At 42.6% G+C, this 17184-nt stretch overlaps 1 non-coding gene across 1 annotated transcript; it reads left to right on the forward strand.

Annotated features, from left to right (window-relative positions):
* Window positions 1–2039: 2039 nt before the first annotated feature.
* On the forward strand, window positions 2040–2146 carry LOC136553097 (small nucleolar RNA R71). Its single transcript, XR_010783006.1, has one exon. It is a non-coding gene; the product is annotated as a small nucleolar RNA R71 (small nucleolar RNA).
* Window positions 2147–17184: the final 15038 nt, after the last annotated feature.

The following is a 17184-nucleotide window of genomic DNA, read 5'->3' on the forward strand; positions in this document are numbered from 1 at the left end:
ATCTTTACTTCACCCTTAAGCAAAATATCAGCTCCGTCGGTGCTTCTTTCGGTGGAGATATGACATAATGCAGTTGAGTGGGAATGGAGGTGAATAATGGAGGTTGAGTGGGTCACATGTGTTTCTCGTATTTCTACCGTATATATATAAAAATATAATACAAAAATATGTTATGATACTATGAAATATAACAAGATGAATGATGGTATTTTTAAATTTTTGTGCCTCCACGGTAAATATTTCTTATGGGTTTTTACTCTGTAAAAATTATGTACATGGGTTTTAAGTTTTTATAATGCCATGATGAGAATTTTTGTTTCATGATGCAGGTGATAAAAAGTAAATATGCTAAGATAAAATGATTAATGCAGTATGAAAAAGTAAATATGGATAACTACCGAGTTACCTCCTGGTGCGGTTTCGGAATTTTAAGTCCACCGAACCGGACTTCTCCGTTCGGGTTTATTCTTCGGTTGCATCAGTTGGTCCTAGAGATGGAGACCTTAACGGTTGCACTTGCTTTTTATGCCACTCCAAATTAGAGCATTGTTCCAGTCTTGGCTTGAAAGCGAACCACTCTTCCTTCCCATTGATATGGAATTTAATTTCTCCGGCTCTGACATCAATGTGAGCATTTGTAGTGCTCAGGAAGGGTCTCCCAAGAATGAGGGGTGTATTCATGTCTTCCTGCATGTCAAGTACTACAAAATCTACGGGAACGAAAAAGTTTGTATTTTTACCGGAATGTTTTCAGTGATTCCTACAGGGTAGCGGCCCGATTGGTCGGCTAGTTGCAAGCACATTGATGTTGGCATGAGGGTTGAATAGTTGAGCTTGTCGAACACCTTTTTGGGCATGACACAGACACTTGCTCAAAGATCACATAACGCATTCTCAAAGTTCTGGCTCCCGATCAAACAATCGATAGTGGGGCATCCTGTATCATTCTTCTTGATAGGTGAAGTGTTTAGGATGGCTGCACTACACTCCTCCATTAACTTGATTACCTCAGTAGACGGTAGTGGTCTTTTGTTGCTGAGGATGTCTCTGAGATACTCCGCGTACGTAGGTACCTGTATGGCATCTAGCAACGAAATATTGATATATAACTTTTGAATTACCTCTACGAATTTACCAAATTGCTCATTCATTTTGGCTTTCTGATTTCTGCATGGAAACGGCAGGAGGGTCGTGTCATGAAAATCTTGTTGTAACTCTTGCTCTTATGGCCCAACTTCATCAACTTCATTGGTTCTCTTCTCCTCTTCCTGCACTACCAACGTGTCTTACCTGTCCTTGTTGGATATGGTGGATCACGAGTAGACTTGCCACCTCTTGTGGTTATAGCGTTTACCTTTTCAAGGTTAGTGGCAAAAGATAGAGCAGCAGCCAACTGGGCTAATTGTGATTCTATCTTTTTATTATAGCTAAGTTGGTCTTTTATGGCGAAAGAAAAACTATCCATTTTAGTATTTATGTTTTCTAGGACCTTATCATTAAAAGCAAGCTTCTTAGAAATATTTTCATTAATCCTAGCTTGTTCTAAGATTAAGTCTCTTAAGGATGGTTGCTTAGGAGTATTATAGTAATTATTTGGGTACTTACCTTGGTAAGTCGATCATTGTTGTTGATTCCATCCTTGTCTCTATTGTTGTGGAGCAAAATTATTGACGATGTTTACATCCTCCTGATATTTAGGGAATTCTACCCCCAAGTATTCTCCACATACATTCTAAGAATTAAAGGCATCTTGAATAGCCTAACGATCTTTCTTGTAATTGGCTCGCTGTTCAAGCCAATTCAACAGTACGTCCATCTTGGTTGACAGTGCACACACCTCTTCTAGTACTTCTTCGCTCTTATTGCATAATTGAATGTTACATGATGACCAACCTTGATTAAAGGCTATCTTTTCCATAAGAGTTTCAGCTTTTCCAAGAGTGGGTGACATAAATGATCCTCCAGCAGTTGCATCCAGTTGTTCGCGAGCTTTCTGAGTTAATCCATGGTAAAAACCTTGTATGAGCAACCAATCTTCCATCCCATGATGAGGACAATCTAAAATGTATTCTTGGAAATGTTCCCATGCTTCTGGAATGGTTTCTCCCTCCTGCTGTTAGAATTTGAAAATCTTTTCTCTTAAGGCATTTGTCTTACCTATAGGGAAGAACTTTTCTAGGAAGGCCTTTGAACACTTTGCTCACGTGTTGATGTGATCTTTATTGATGTAGAACCACTGCTTCGCCCGTCCCACAAGTGAGAATGAAAACAAGTGAAGTAGTATGATGTCTTGAGCAATGCCCTTGATGATGACCGTGCTACTTATCTCCAGAAAATTCTGAAGATGAGCACTAGCATCTTCTAAAAAATTCTAACGGTTTTTAAAATAACCCTGGTGAAAACACAGATTCACCAAAACTCGTGAAATTTGTCAGTTTAAACTTAGATTTGTCAGTTTAAACCCCTAAGTCTATGTTGGTGATCATTTTCATGCATTATTTCAAGTTATATTGAAGTTTATAATGAATGATAACTACCGTCAACAGTACTCAAGGAGAACAAGTGAAGAGATCCTCGAAGTATGTAAAAATATACACAATTTATTTATTACCATTGTGTTGATATATATAATCATATATATATATATATATATATATGTATATATATATATATTCATACTTTGGCTTTCATTCGAATTGAAGATTGAACGGAGGAAGCAAAAGGTCCTGTGATGTGACCAGATCAAAGCAATTCAAGAGGCATTGTCAGGATTTCTTTTAGAGCAGGTCATAGATCCCAAGAGCGTGTATTATTATGACCCTAAAGAATTCATACCTAGTAGCCAAACGACGAAAGATTAGGGTTGCAAGAAATCCTAAGGACATGAGTACATTTGTGACTTTAATATATATGTACATATTTCATGCATGCACAACATCTTGAAATATTTGTATATATATATATATATATATATATATATATATATATATATATATATATATATATAGTTTCATATATTTTAGTGTGTTATTTATGTATAATGCTCGAACGGAACCTTATACGTACGTATATATGGACGTATATTAGCAGCGTAGAATTCGTATATGAAAAGCTAATCGAAACAAAAAGAATTGAATTGAAAAGAAACCATAAAATAAAAAGGAATAAAATAGAAAAAAAATGAAATCTTTAGTACCGGTTGGAAACACCACCTGGGACTAAACGTGCCAGCCCCGGTGCAATGTCTGAGGGCCATTTAGTCCTGGTCGGTAATAGCAACCGAGATTAAAGGTCCACTTCCAGTCTCAGTTCTCAAAACTAGGATTAAATGAGGCCTTTAGTCCCGAATTCGTAATCCCGGTTGAGAAACCGAGACTAAAAGGGTTTCTCAGCCAAGATTGCAACCTAGTCCTGCTCTAGTGAAGTCGTCTTGAGTACATGTGCAAATTTCAGGTTCCTAGCCTAGCTCCACCACATTGATTAACTTTGGGTTTCTTTATTACGATTCTCTACCCACGCGGAGCAAAGTTTCAAATTTGCTTCCCAGATCTGATCAAGCGGGCACAAAAGATGAAAGATTTTGTTTTGACCTAGCTAGGAGTACAAAAGATACTCATCCATATTTGGCGGCAAAGACACGAAGCGCTCGCCGTTGGCCGTCCTCCATCAACGGATCAACATCAACCTGACGTCATCTCGCAGAAGGATCCTTCTAGAATCTGCTCAGAATTGTGCACGGCATTCATCAAACCCAAGCCCTTGTTTAGATTGAAGTTTTTTCACTCTCTTTCCATCACATCAAATTTTTGGACACATGCATAGAGTATTAAATATACATAAAAAATAACTAATTACATAGTTTGATTGTAAATTACGAGACAAATCTTTTGAGCCTAGTTAGGCTATGATTGGACAATAATTATCAAATACAAACGAAAGTGCTACAGTGTCAAATACTGATTCCTAACTCCAATTTAAACAAGGCCCAAGTGAATTTCGAATTCGCACACGTATATCTCTGACTACCAAGCCAATCAATGCAATGTCACCTTAGGGATACTGTAGAGAGATACAATCTCGATTTCTTAGATCCATATGTTGCACGCTATTGAGATAATAATGATGTCTCTATGGCAACTAAAATTATTTTTATATTACTTGTTTCTAATAAACATTCAACTCTATTTTCATATAAAATATCGGGTGTTGATCGTTTCCTAATTTTCAATTAAAATTGGCACAAATCTTAGTAATGTTGATATTAGATTTATTTACCACTGTATGGTGTTAGGGGCGAAGCCAGGAATCAAGGCCATCCGGGTCAGCTCCACGGATCAACGCACAAAATCTACTTGCAAACAATAAATGCACCTAGGATTTGCTAAAATTTATAGGGGTCGCCTGACCCGGCAGGTACACGTAGCTTCTCCTGTTAAGCATAAGAACGGCTGCAGAAAATGGTCCTTCGAGGGTGGGGTGGTGAGGAGTAGCTCATCCTTCTTCGTATACTTATCTTGGTCCTTCTTCCTCTTCTTGCTCTATGATCTCACTCTCATGGAGCTCTGCTTGGCACGAGGACTTATGGGGTATTTGGGACTGCTACACAAACTCTATCGTGGAGCACCTCCATGAAAAATTAGAGTTTATGGAGCATCTCACAACTCCACCCTTTTTTTCTCGAATAGAGTGCGTGAAGCTGAAACCATTTGATTAAAAAAAACATAGAGCGGAGCAGTCCCAGACACCTCTTAAGCCGCCCCTTATATCTCTCGGGTGCGCAGGTGGTTAATGGATTAGTTTGACTATAAATAAATAAATAAATAACAAAACTACATCAAGACAGTACTCGTAGCCCTACTAATAACCCAACAATATGGCAATAATTCAACGACAAAATCGCAGTCAATCCTCACCACGATCAACACTTTTCAAAAAAGGGTTTACTTTACTATAAACCATCGGTCACAATGGTAACTTCTTATGGCTGCATCACGTGAAGTATACGATGTCATCTTTAAAGGGCAAGAAGACCGATTCATTTCGGCACGTCCTTGTACCGTCTATGCTACTACTACTCATTATCATTTTCAAGTACGTGCAATTATCGAAAACCCAAGTACGTGCAATTATCATTTATTGAGAGATTAATATCGTTGCCCCCACTTCCTAGATTACAGCTTTTTTTCCATTTTTCTTAAAGAACTAGACCTGACACGAGAGCTACGTACGCAACTAATACTACTGTCCAACGAAAACGTCCATACGAACTCATTTTGGCACAAGTATACGAAAAGAAAAACATCATTTTCCCAAATACTTGGAAGCGACCTGTGCAAAACGTACCCCTCGTTGCCTTCCCCGGAAGTAAACACACGATTGTACTCCAGTGGCTACTACGTGCGGATCGCAACGAAAACCACAGCCTAATAACCTCCACTACTAATCCTTGTCATCACGCCATGATGGAGTGCAATTTTTGCTCACGCATGCAACAGTTAACTCCGGTAGTTAGTACCACCTCCGGTCATTATTGCGGTTAGTTGACCCATACCAATTGCTCGTGTGAAATGAAATCCCCAACGTGCCCACCAGGCCAATAGGCCATCATCATCGCTCTCGACAGAAACCGAGCACAGCAAAGGCGAGCTGAGAGGATCCGATCCGGATTCCACTGCGCCGGTGGTGCCTGGTAGCGTCGGATGGATCGGTCGGAGGCTAGCGGGGTCTCCGGTAGGGCCCTTTTTGACTTTCCAACGCCCTGGACGTTGACGGCCGCCCAGCCAGCCAGCCCGGCAGCCGCAAAGGATCCGCGACCCACCGCACCGCGCCAAGACAAATCCAAGCACCCAGCACCGACGTGTCCTAGTCCTAGGTTTTCCGGTGCATCCGATCTCAGCCGTCCGCTCGTGCGCCAACAGCCCCGATCTGTCCCACTGGCCGAATTTTTTTGTTTTTTCTGCCCTTTTTTTTTTGAAAGTTTGTCACAAATATACCTCTAGAGGTATGCTTTCAAAATCTAGACCCTCAGCTCGACGCCGTAGTAATTGGCGCCGAGATTACACGTCTTGTGCCCACGCTGGCGCCGAGGCAGATGTGGCAGCCAGCTCGACGCCATAGATCTTGGCGCCGAGCTCGGAGCCTACATCTTTGGCGCCGTGCCTGCCTGACATGTGGGCTCCCTTTTCTTTATCTCTTCTTCCTCTTCCTCTTCCTCTTTCCTTTCTCGCCGGCCCGCCCGCCCGCCGACCCCGTCCTCCTACTCCCGGCACACCGCGACCTCGTCGTCGATACTGTTGTCCGCGTGGCAGGTCTGCTCCACCCGGGCATGACCCGGCCCCTGCACCGGCATCCACGAGTCGGCCCCTCCTCGCTGGCCGCCCGATCCCTGCCGCCGGCTGTTCCATTGCTGCTGTTGGCCCTCGAAGTGTCGAGGGCAGACCTTGGAAAGGGACGAGGGGAGGGGCTGGTGTTCGGCTACAAGGTCGCAGCACCCGCCATGGCGGGCAAGTTCGGCTAGTGCTTTTCGCCTCCAACGTCGCCTGCTCTGTTTGTTGCATTCATCGGACAAGTAAAATTTGTGAATATGCAATGTAGTTACTTAGTTAGCGTGAATTGTAGCTCTAGTTTGATTATTCGGTACTTACTAGTAAATGTGATAACGTAGGTAGTTGATTTACTTAGTGAGATAGGTATGTAGATAGATACATACATAGATACATAGGTACATAGATATAGTTAGATAGCTAGTTGTATATTTAGTTATTTAGGGTAGAATTTAGCTATTTAGTTACTAGATTATATCTATATACTTAGTTATTAACCTATTTACTTAGGTTGTAGTTAGTTAGTATGTATTAGATAGGTACTATATAAAACTACTTTGGAATAAATGATTTGTGTTTGAATTTGTGTATGAACTAATAGATGGACAACCTAGTGAGCATATATCATAGAGGCACCGTGGAAAGAGATCGCTATGGATATGTTGAGTTTGTTGATATGGAAAGCGTGCCTGCTGTTATTCAATGAGAAGACTTCATTTAGTGAGTTGGTTGCATGGGCTTAGGAGGAGCTACATTGCCATGGAGATGATGGCATCATAGTTGAGGGTGTACTTCACCTAGGTTCCCCACCCAATATCCTAAGGAAGATGATCCCAATTGGGTGTGCGGATCAGTGGGGGAACTATGTGATATCGGCTATGAAGAGCCAGTTCCAAAGTTTGGATGTGGTTGTGCATCGGGTGGTACTTGATCGCATCCCTCATGGGTTTTCTCCAGAAATGGGTCAGCAGGCATAATTTGACCCTCCCGTCTTGGAACCTGATATGGATGTGGAGGTTGCACCTATAGTTCCTAATGCTCAATCTGCCCCCAATGAGGTTGTTGGAGATGCTTATTGGACTCATGATATTGTGGCAGATCCTCCTCATGAGATCCCTTTGACACAGAATCATCCAAGTGTCTTATACACATCGTTATTGGGAGCTTACCCCCTTCCTTACATCCATTTTTCTCATTCTTTCCTCGTATTTCTACTTATGTTGCAGGAGACATTCCTGACAATGTGGATGTGCCCCCTGTTGCTGCGCAAGTGCACTATGGAGATGGATTCTATGGCTCCAATAGTATTGAAATTATAAATGATTCGGAGCCATATGAGATAGCAAGGGCTCTTGATTCTGATGATGATCGTCCTATTAGAGAGCTGACGAAGAGTGGCATTGAGATGCTGAGGCGTATCTTTCCCGGCCGCCGTAATCCAAGAGTTCACGAGTTCAGCGATCTTGCTCATTTCGATCAGGCATGTGTAGAAACACGTGATGATGAGCTGCTAGAAGCTCCTAAGGCCGGCCCTAACATGGTAATTGAGAAAGGTAGGGTATTCAAGGACATCCCTGCATTGAAGAGGTGGTTGCAAGCGTTTGCAGTGATATATAAGAGACCTTACAAGGTCGTGTATTCATATGCGGGGTGCCGTTACACAGTTGTGTGCAACAAGGAACGCTGCCCATGAAGGGTTTGTGTAAGGAAGCAAAAGGTCATCAAAAAGTGGAAGATCACAAAAGTTGTTGGGCCACACAATTGCGCAGACCATGTGCTCACACTGAAGCATAGATAGTTGACATCTATCCTCATTGCCTAAGCGGTTGATAGGAATATTGCAGGGAGAACCTAACATAAAGGTTAGGACAATTATCAGGACCTTTGAGGCGTTGTATGGAGATTATGTGATAACTTATGATAAAGCTTGGAGGGCTAAGCAGCGAGCATGGAAGATGATATATGGGGACGAGTAGGATGGGTATGAGCAGCTGCCAGTACTTTTCAATGCAATCAAAGCGGTGAATCCAGGCATGCATTATGAGTACATACCAAAACCAAATGCATGGAAGGATGGAAGATAGATATTCTTCCGTGCTTTCTGGTGCTTCCCTTAGTGTGTTGAGGCCTTTAAGCACTGTTGTCCCATCTTCTCTATTGATGGTACGTTCTTGATTGGCAATTACCAGGGCACACTTCTTATAGCCATATCATGTGACACGAACAACAAGTTGGTTCCTTTGGCATTTGCTTTGGTTGAAGAAGAACAATGATTGTTGGGGATGATTGTTGAGGTTAGTCTGGCCGGATACATATGGTTGGGCCTGGTAGGGAGGTTGGCGTCATATCTGATAGGCATCAGGGCATACTTAATGTTGTGCGAGAGCAGATAGAGGGGTATGCACCTTTGCACCATTGTTGGTATACTCGGCACCTTGTCGAGAATCTACTCTGGAAGGATGGTGTGAAGGATAACTTTGATCTGTTTCAGGAAGCTGCTCGACAGCTTGAGGACATGTACTTTTAGAAAAAGTTAGAGCAGGTCAGAACCGCATCAGAGTTTATGGTAGATGTTATTATGTACTATTATGGACTTTGTGGACTTTTATTATGAACTATTGTACATTGTATGGACTATTATTATGGACTATATGGACTATTATTATGGACTATGAACTACTATGGACTATAATTATGGATTGTGTGACTATTAATATGCTCATGTATATGATTTGAGATGAATATTTATGTCATATTTGTGTATGGATTGCATCAAAAAATAGGGGAAATTATGCCAAAATTTTCTGCCTAAAGTACATTTGTGTAATACACCTATAGCATCTAGCCTTTACAGTGATTTATCATGTCACCATCGAATAGGCTTTTCAGTGTCCTTCGAAATAGTGATTGAAGTCTAAATTCGAATAGACTTTTCAGTCATGGAATCTAGGCTCTCTAGTGTCCTTCAATGTAGGCTTTTCAGTGATTCTGAGTAGACTTTCTAGGAGCATTTACAACACAATAAAATGGCCAGTAAACCTACCTCCGCCTATATATATGTGTTCTAGGATGCATTGCAAACCAAAAGCAAAACCAAACTAGTATTCAATTTCATTGAAGTAGGAATGTCTAGAGGGTCATCTAGAGGAAAGGGTTTTGGGAGTGGGAGAGGAAAGGGGGAGAAGAAGGAAACTTCCATTATGGGAGGGGTCTCTTGGTCCTGATTTCTTTGAGGAACTAGTGTATCAGTTTCCCCACAAGAGCAATAGTGATTTCACTAAAGAGTGCCCTATCAGAGGATACGATAACTGGAAGGAAGATTGACCAAAATACATGCATGGTGAGAACTTGCTTAGTGTAGATGTTCACCTGAGGAGATCAACGGAGGTTGTCGCTTCTTCAAATGCCCGCGAGCATGGGTAATTGCTATTATATTTTGCTTGTTAAATATGTTTCTCGAATACCCTTACAACTCATAGGACATACTTATTGTAGTCTTCCGAGTCCGAAGAAAACTATGGGTTCACTAGGTGGGTTGATCCTCAACTAATTTATCCGCGTCAGCAGTACATCTAGTACCTACAGGATCGTATCTTTGATCTACAAAGGGAAGTTAGCAGCTGTTACAAGGAAGACGAAGACTGATGGACAACAACAATAGTGTAGGTTCACAAGAGGCACTCCTACAATGATTCATATTGCACTTGCCCTAATCACAAGAACAAGGGGCCTCCGCCGCCACCCCCACCACCACTACAACAATAGGAGGCTACTGTGGAGAAGGTGCAACACAATTTGCTATGTGGCCATACTACTAGGACGACCCTATCTTATTCACATGGCATATCCATGTGTTTGTTGTTTGGTTTAATTACCTAAGGCATGTTAGGTTTAGTTGAAGGAACTATGTACCCTTGTTTGGTACATGTTCTAACATGCCATTTCGTGTGCTTGTTGTTCGCTTCAATTACCTAAGGCATGTTAGGTTTAGTTCAAGACCTTTGTACCCTAGTTTGGTACATGTTCTCACATGCCATTTTCATGTGTTATGCGTGTTGAATTATATAATGCCCTACTTCGTTAGGTTTTATTAGCAGTACGTGATCTCATTTTACTACGTCCGCAATATTAAACTGAATATTATGACCACAGATAATGAAAACAACAACACAATGAAAAGTCCAATACTATGACATATTAAACAACACAATAATACTAGAAGTACATGCTGACAAACTAAATAACGCAGTACATGACCTAAGTATGTCCATACTTAAAGTGCATTACATGATAACACAATGAAAAGTCCAACAGTAGATAACATTGTTGAAAGGATCTAAACAATGCCTAGAAGGGGGTGAATAGGCATATCTAAAAATTTCTGCGTAATCTCAAAATCAAATGTCAGTGACAGTCGGAAAGTCCCGACAGTTTGGGATCGAACTTCCAGCACTCGGAAGTTTCGACGCAAACAGTCGGGAGTTTCGGCACCTACGAGAATTGCACTACAAGTGCTAAAACGAACTTTGAGTGAAAGATATCTTGCAACCCCACTCCTTAGTGGTAAGGAGAAGTGTTGGGGTTGCTTATTTGACGCCGAAAGGTCACCACTTCGTAGATCGAGTCCAAACCCTAAGAGGAGATTTGGGAAGAAAGACAAACCAAGAAGAACAAATATGATAGCACAAATCATAACAACAACAACAAGAAGCACGCGGGACACAAGAATTTATTTTGAGGTTTGGTAACCCCACAAAGGAGCTCCTACGTCCTCATTGTTAAGGTGACCACAAAGGTCGGAGTCTCTTCCACCTCCTTGCATCTCTCAAAGCAACCACAAAGGTTACTTGAGCTTTCCACTAAGAAATCAAGGGTAATACAAACTTTCCAAGGCTCCTTTCACAAGATGGAAGCTCTTGGGCGGCGCCTAGCCGGCTAGGGTTCCAAGAACCCAAGAGTAATAGACGTACATCCAACCAGCTTGACAAAGAAATTAAGTGCTCAAGCTTGCCAAAGTGATTCTCTCACTCAATCCACTCTCCTTTCACTCTATGGAAATCCTATGGAAATCGAAGATTGGAGCAAAGGGGAGAGGAGAGTGGTGCCTTGAATGCTTGGGAGCTGTTTTGGACAAAGGTTGGTGAGCAATGAATGAGTAGTCCTAGTTAGAAGAGAGGAGAGAGCTATTTATACTCATAGGCAAATCCAACCGTTTCAGATCTGAGTCAAAAGTTTCGACATAGATCGCCAGAACTTCCGGCCCTTCTACAAAATATTGTTCAAGGCATAGTCAAAGATGGTCAACACAGCTAGAGCCAGAACTCCTAGCAAAATGCCAGAACTTCTGGCAGTCGGGACTTCTGACTTTTGTTGAGACTCCTGACGCACAGCCGAGCCAGGGGGCTAAGTCCCAGGGCATCTGGACTTCCGGCGAGAGCTAGGACTTTCAGCACCTGGAACTCCCGACTCTTGTCGGGACTTCTGATGGACGAAGGTGCGTAGGCAGGCTGGTGGCTAAGTCAACAAGCGCCGGGACTTCCGGCACCGAATGTCGAAATTTCAACTGCCAGAACTCCTGGTTCATGCTAGGACTTCCGGCTACCAAAAGTCCATAAACTATATCTAAGTGTTCGTGAGGTGATTTTGTGTCACTCTTTAGATTTTATTTTTATGCTTGAGCACTCTATCTTTCTCAGACCACCTAAACTTGCATCCCTCTTTATAGTACGGCATACCTAAACCCAAAACAGAATAAAATTCTTTGAAGAGCGCTTTGGGTTCGTCCGCCTTTTGCACTTCAAGAATTGAGGGATACCATTTCATCTTAAATCAACTCTTTGAAACTTTCAAGGGAATAAAGCTACAATATATCTCATTAAGATCTTATTAGTCCCTAACTTGGATGTCATCAATACACTAAAACCCACATAGGGGGCAAATGCAGTTTCAATTGTTCATGAATAAACCATAAAACTAGCAGGTCATGGAGACTATTGAGTGCAACGAGACCACTTTCCCTTCCTTAGGGCATCGGGATTCTCCTACATCGCTGCTTTCGCTCGATGTGCATGCTCAAGCTTCTTCTCCCTCTCCTCCTTGTACGCAGCAACATGCCTCCTTTCCTCCTCTTCCTTGTGCTCCATTTTTGTAGTCTCCTCTCTATGTCTCTTCTCCATCATCTCCTTGTCCTCTGCCTCCCACCTGCAATAGTTCTGCATCCATTCCTTGTCTTTAGGCTTGATCTTAGTGTCGATCCACTACTCAAAATCATAGAGCGGTGGAGAGGGTCTGCAACAAATATAATTGTTACAAAATAAAAAAATCATGCAAGATTTCATATGACACCAAATAATTATTACACAACATCAATTCCTCACCATCTTGTTAATGCGGCGCTGACGAAGTGTAGTCTCAAACACAAAATTGGAACACATCTAATACCTCTGCCTATACATGTCATCTTCATCGGACTTGGCTACCTTGCAAGGATCGTCGCAAACATGGGCACTAGGAACACCACTAGGTAGAGGCAATAGGTCGAAGGTATTTTTGGTAATCCGACCATAACTATAATTTAACCAATTTCATTCTAAGAACCAAAAGCAATTAACATTAAACCCTAAACCTAGGGTTTCCCATTTGATCCACAACAATGAACCCATAATATAACAATATGCAGTTGAGATTACCTTGGTATGCTAGTTTTTCCTATGCCTTGGCATCCTACGGCTGTATAATAAAAATATTAAAAATTGCATGAAACTCTAAGTAATGATGATTCTTAGGTTGAAAATTTTGACTAATATATACCGAATCGATGCAAAAAAACTAGGAGGGGAGCGAGGATACCTTGCTCTCGAAGATCTATGGATCAAATCAAAGTTTCCAAGGTCCAATAAGCCGAGTCATGAGGTACGGCGAAGTGGGCAGAGCAAAAACCCGAGAGGGAGGAGAAAGAAGAGGAAGAAGCCTCGACAAGAAAGGTTGGGCGCTGCGTTAAAACACCACCTCGATGCCAATAATCCCGACAGCCAAGCTTGGCGCCAATAATCCCGACGCCAACCTTGGCAGCCAATGACCTCGGCACCAAGGTGGATGCCATGTCACCGCCATGTCTACAGTCGATGCCGACGTGGCCGAGGAAGCTTGGCGCCAAATGCTCTGGCGTCAAGACATGTAATCTCGGCACCAATTACTACTGGAGCCGAGCTAAGGGTCTAGATTTTGAAAGCATACCTTTAGGGGCATATTTGTGACACACTTTCAAAAAAGGGCAAAAAACCAAAAAAAATCGGTCCCACTAGGGGTACGACCGCACAGCCGTCAGTTCCATCATGATTAGCACGTTGAGTGAGGTGGCATGGATGAAAACACCAAAGCGGCCGTAGAGTATGGCCTATGAGGCCCATGGCACTCAAAGCAGTCTCTTCCATGACCTATGGGACAGTTTGAACGTGGGCCCAACGCGGGTGAGGTGGGGTAGGGTGTGCATGAGGTGGCGAATGGATCGCGGTGGTTAAGTGGGCCTCGTTTGCCTTGTGTGTGTGCTCATGGGTCGGGTCACCACCGAGTGTGCGCAACAGAACGGGGGTCATTGCCTTGGCTGGCTGGCGTTTAATTCGTTAACGACGGTTGCTTTGGCCCCGTTCGCTGGTCTGAAACTTGGCTGAAACTGGCTGAAAACACTGTTCTGGCTAAATTGGTGTGAGAGAAAAATACTATTTCGGCTGAAAAAAGAAGTCGAACAAGCTGAATATGGGGTAAGCCGAACAGGGCCTTTGTTTCGTTAGCTAACATGATTAGATTAGGCATATGAGTATTACAGATAGGCTATTATAGGCCAACAACGTACGTAATAACAAGTCTTTGTTTTCCTCAATGATTAAGTTGGCGTTCAAGAGCTTGATATTAAGGACTTAGTAGATGAATTTGTCTCATCTATATCCTTTAACATATTCTAACCAAATGAGGAGGATAGAAAATAGGGTCCCCTCTAGGCACATGTTTGGTTGAAGGCCAACCACGATGAAATAGATCGATCCCCTTTTTTCTAGGGTGTTTGTTTAGAAGCGAGTAGGATGGATCCATTTTTTAAAAAAATATTCTCTATAGATAATATAGGTGGGATCCATCTCTTGGAATCCAAGACATGAGGACACCCCACTTTGCCACAAGAAAGCAGTATTTTGATTCTGTTGCAGGCGAGTGCTATCATTATAGCAAGCATTGGTGTGATAAGTCCAGGTGGGTGAGTCGACGAGAAGGGGGGACAGGGATGATGAGCAAGCACAGCGACTGAACTCGTGGTTCTTCTCTATTTCAATCGAGCAGTGTAATGGCTTCTAGTCATGGTTCCATCTCCTTGCATGGGTTGCACCACGAGGGCGGATAGGGGGTAGGGTGGTAGGGGCGAGCAAGCGAGCGCCATCAGGTAAAGGAATGTAAAATCCATGTGAGGAGAAAGGAGATATACATGTGTGGCCTACCACTCACGGTGCCTAATGCGGAAGGCCTTAACGTCCATCACACTTTCCAAATCCCTCCTACCAAACTAGGCAACATTATCCATTGAACCAGATGTGAGATAGAATGATCCCATTTTAAAAAAATAGGACATGACCTAATCAAAAGGATCAAGATGCCTAAGAGGGGGGGTGAATTGGACTAATTCTATTTTTTGCAATAATTAAGCCCTACACTTAGCCCATTTCACCCCTTGTGTCTAGAATGTATTTCTATTGTTCTCCTGTACAAAAGTTTTGCACCATATGTTCCAATCCTACTCTAGCATGGCAATTCTAGGAATATAAAGACATAAAATGAATTGCTCAAATGTAAATGCTCAAAATAAAGAGAGGGAAAGGAACACGGTGATGTTTTTCCCAAGGTATTGGAGAGTCGTCACTCCCCACTAGTTCTCGTTGGAGCATCCATGCAAGGGTGTAGCTCCCACTTGATCCACACAAGGATTAAGGGCTCTCTATGGGTAGATTCTTTGACACTCCATCGCGGTGAATCGCCATAAGAGCTCACAAAATGACTTGGGTCATCCACAAGCTCCGATGGATGATCTCCAAGCTCCCAATCACCACCGAGCCATCTAGGTGATGGCAATCACCAAGAGTAACAAGCACAAACTCTTACTTGACCAAGACAAGCCTAATGAGTAAGGTGGATGCACACTTGCTACTCCCTATGCACTAATGAGGTCCTTAATCTTTGATTATCAAATCTCAATCACCCCACTAGGCTCTTGCTCTCCCTTGCACTCCAAAGGTATTTCTCAGTTGAACAAATGGGCAAGAGATCTCAAATGGACGAGTGGGATATGTATTTATACCCCCCCCCATTCAAAACATAACGGTTGAGGTCCAACTCAGCAAGTATAGGGATGATCGGATGCTCTGGTCAAGGTGACCGGACACACCGGTCAGTTTAATGCGTCAGTGTGTCAGAAAGAGCCATTTGCTCTGACCAGACTCTAGCCTATGTCTGGTCAGCACCCACCGGTCGTGTTCGGTCAACAAAAAACCTCGCTAGAACCTTACTGATGTTGACCGGATACTAGCACCTAGAGTCTGGTCATTTCTCTGTTCAGCGTCTGGTCCATGGTCAATAGCCTGTCCATGCTGCTACAGATACGGCTAGCGTCGCGTCCGGTGAGCACTGGTGTCTAGTGTTCGGTCCCACTCTGACTGCTGTTGCCGATCAAATGAACTGACTAGACTCTCCAAGCTGTGTCCGGTCACAACCAAACCATTGTCTGGTCAATCATTTGACTCCCTATTTACTTCTAATTCGAAATTCTTTGAGAATGAAGTTGATTTCTATCGATCTTAGGGCTATTCCTGAGCTACTTAGTGCTAAGTTTGACAAGTGTGTACCACACCTAATCCATTAGACTCACCTAGGTTAAGTTACTAGTCCATACCCCCCTTAATAGTATGGCCAAAGGAAAAACAAAGTCCTATACTACTCTAAGTGTCTCTCCAACACCAAACGACACTTAGAACTAGTCCGTCCTTAATCCTTGTCGTCCATCCTTTGAAAACCAAAATGATTTCGATCGATAGGGGCATGACAACCATGATTGCCCAATCAATTTCCATTTCCATGACATAACTCAAATTGCCTCTACAAAACACACGTTAGTTATAGTAATCTCGTGTCATCATTAATCACTAAAACCCAACTGAGGGCCTAGATGCTTTCAATCTCCCTCTTTTTGGTGATTGATGACAACACAACCTCGAGTATGTAAAAGAGATGAGTGAGGTTTTCAACATGCTTGGTTCATATATGCTTTTGTTAATAAGAGCAAAAGGATTAGACATGCTTATATGACCCAAGCCAATATGGTGTACTCAAAAGATATTAAATAAGTATGAGTACATGAAGTAAAGCTCATTTGAATCAGAGTAAAACGCGGAAGCAAAACCAATGAGTATAACCAAGTGACATTACTTATATAAAACAAAGTAGAGAGCACACATGTCACATAAGTCTCACCATCACATGTATATAATACAATGCATGAAAGTAAACATGAATTCATGAAGTATCACACACGAAAGACCAAAAGAATCGAGTCCATCTCAAACGCTCCCCCCTAAATCTAACATACTCGGTCCCTAACATACCCGGTCCCTCTCCCCCTTTGGCGTCAAGCACCAAAACCTAAAGATCAGATGGCGGGACAGGAGTAGTCAAGTCGGGCACTGAGGTGCAGGTGAGAGACCTAGAACTAAGTTGCATCATCCTCTGACCCTAAACTCTGAGGGGTCTGACCTTCTGTAGCTAGAAGTGAAGGTGAAGCGGTCTGGGTCTAGTCAGTAACTAGCATGGCCTGTAACTCTGTAGG

This window comes from Miscanthus floridulus, chromosome 4 (assembly GCF_019320115.1).
Source record: "Miscanthus floridulus cultivar M001 chromosome 4, ASM1932011v1, whole genome shotgun sequence".
Taxonomy (NCBI): Eukaryota; Viridiplantae; Streptophyta; class Magnoliopsida; order Poales; family Poaceae; genus Miscanthus; species Miscanthus floridulus.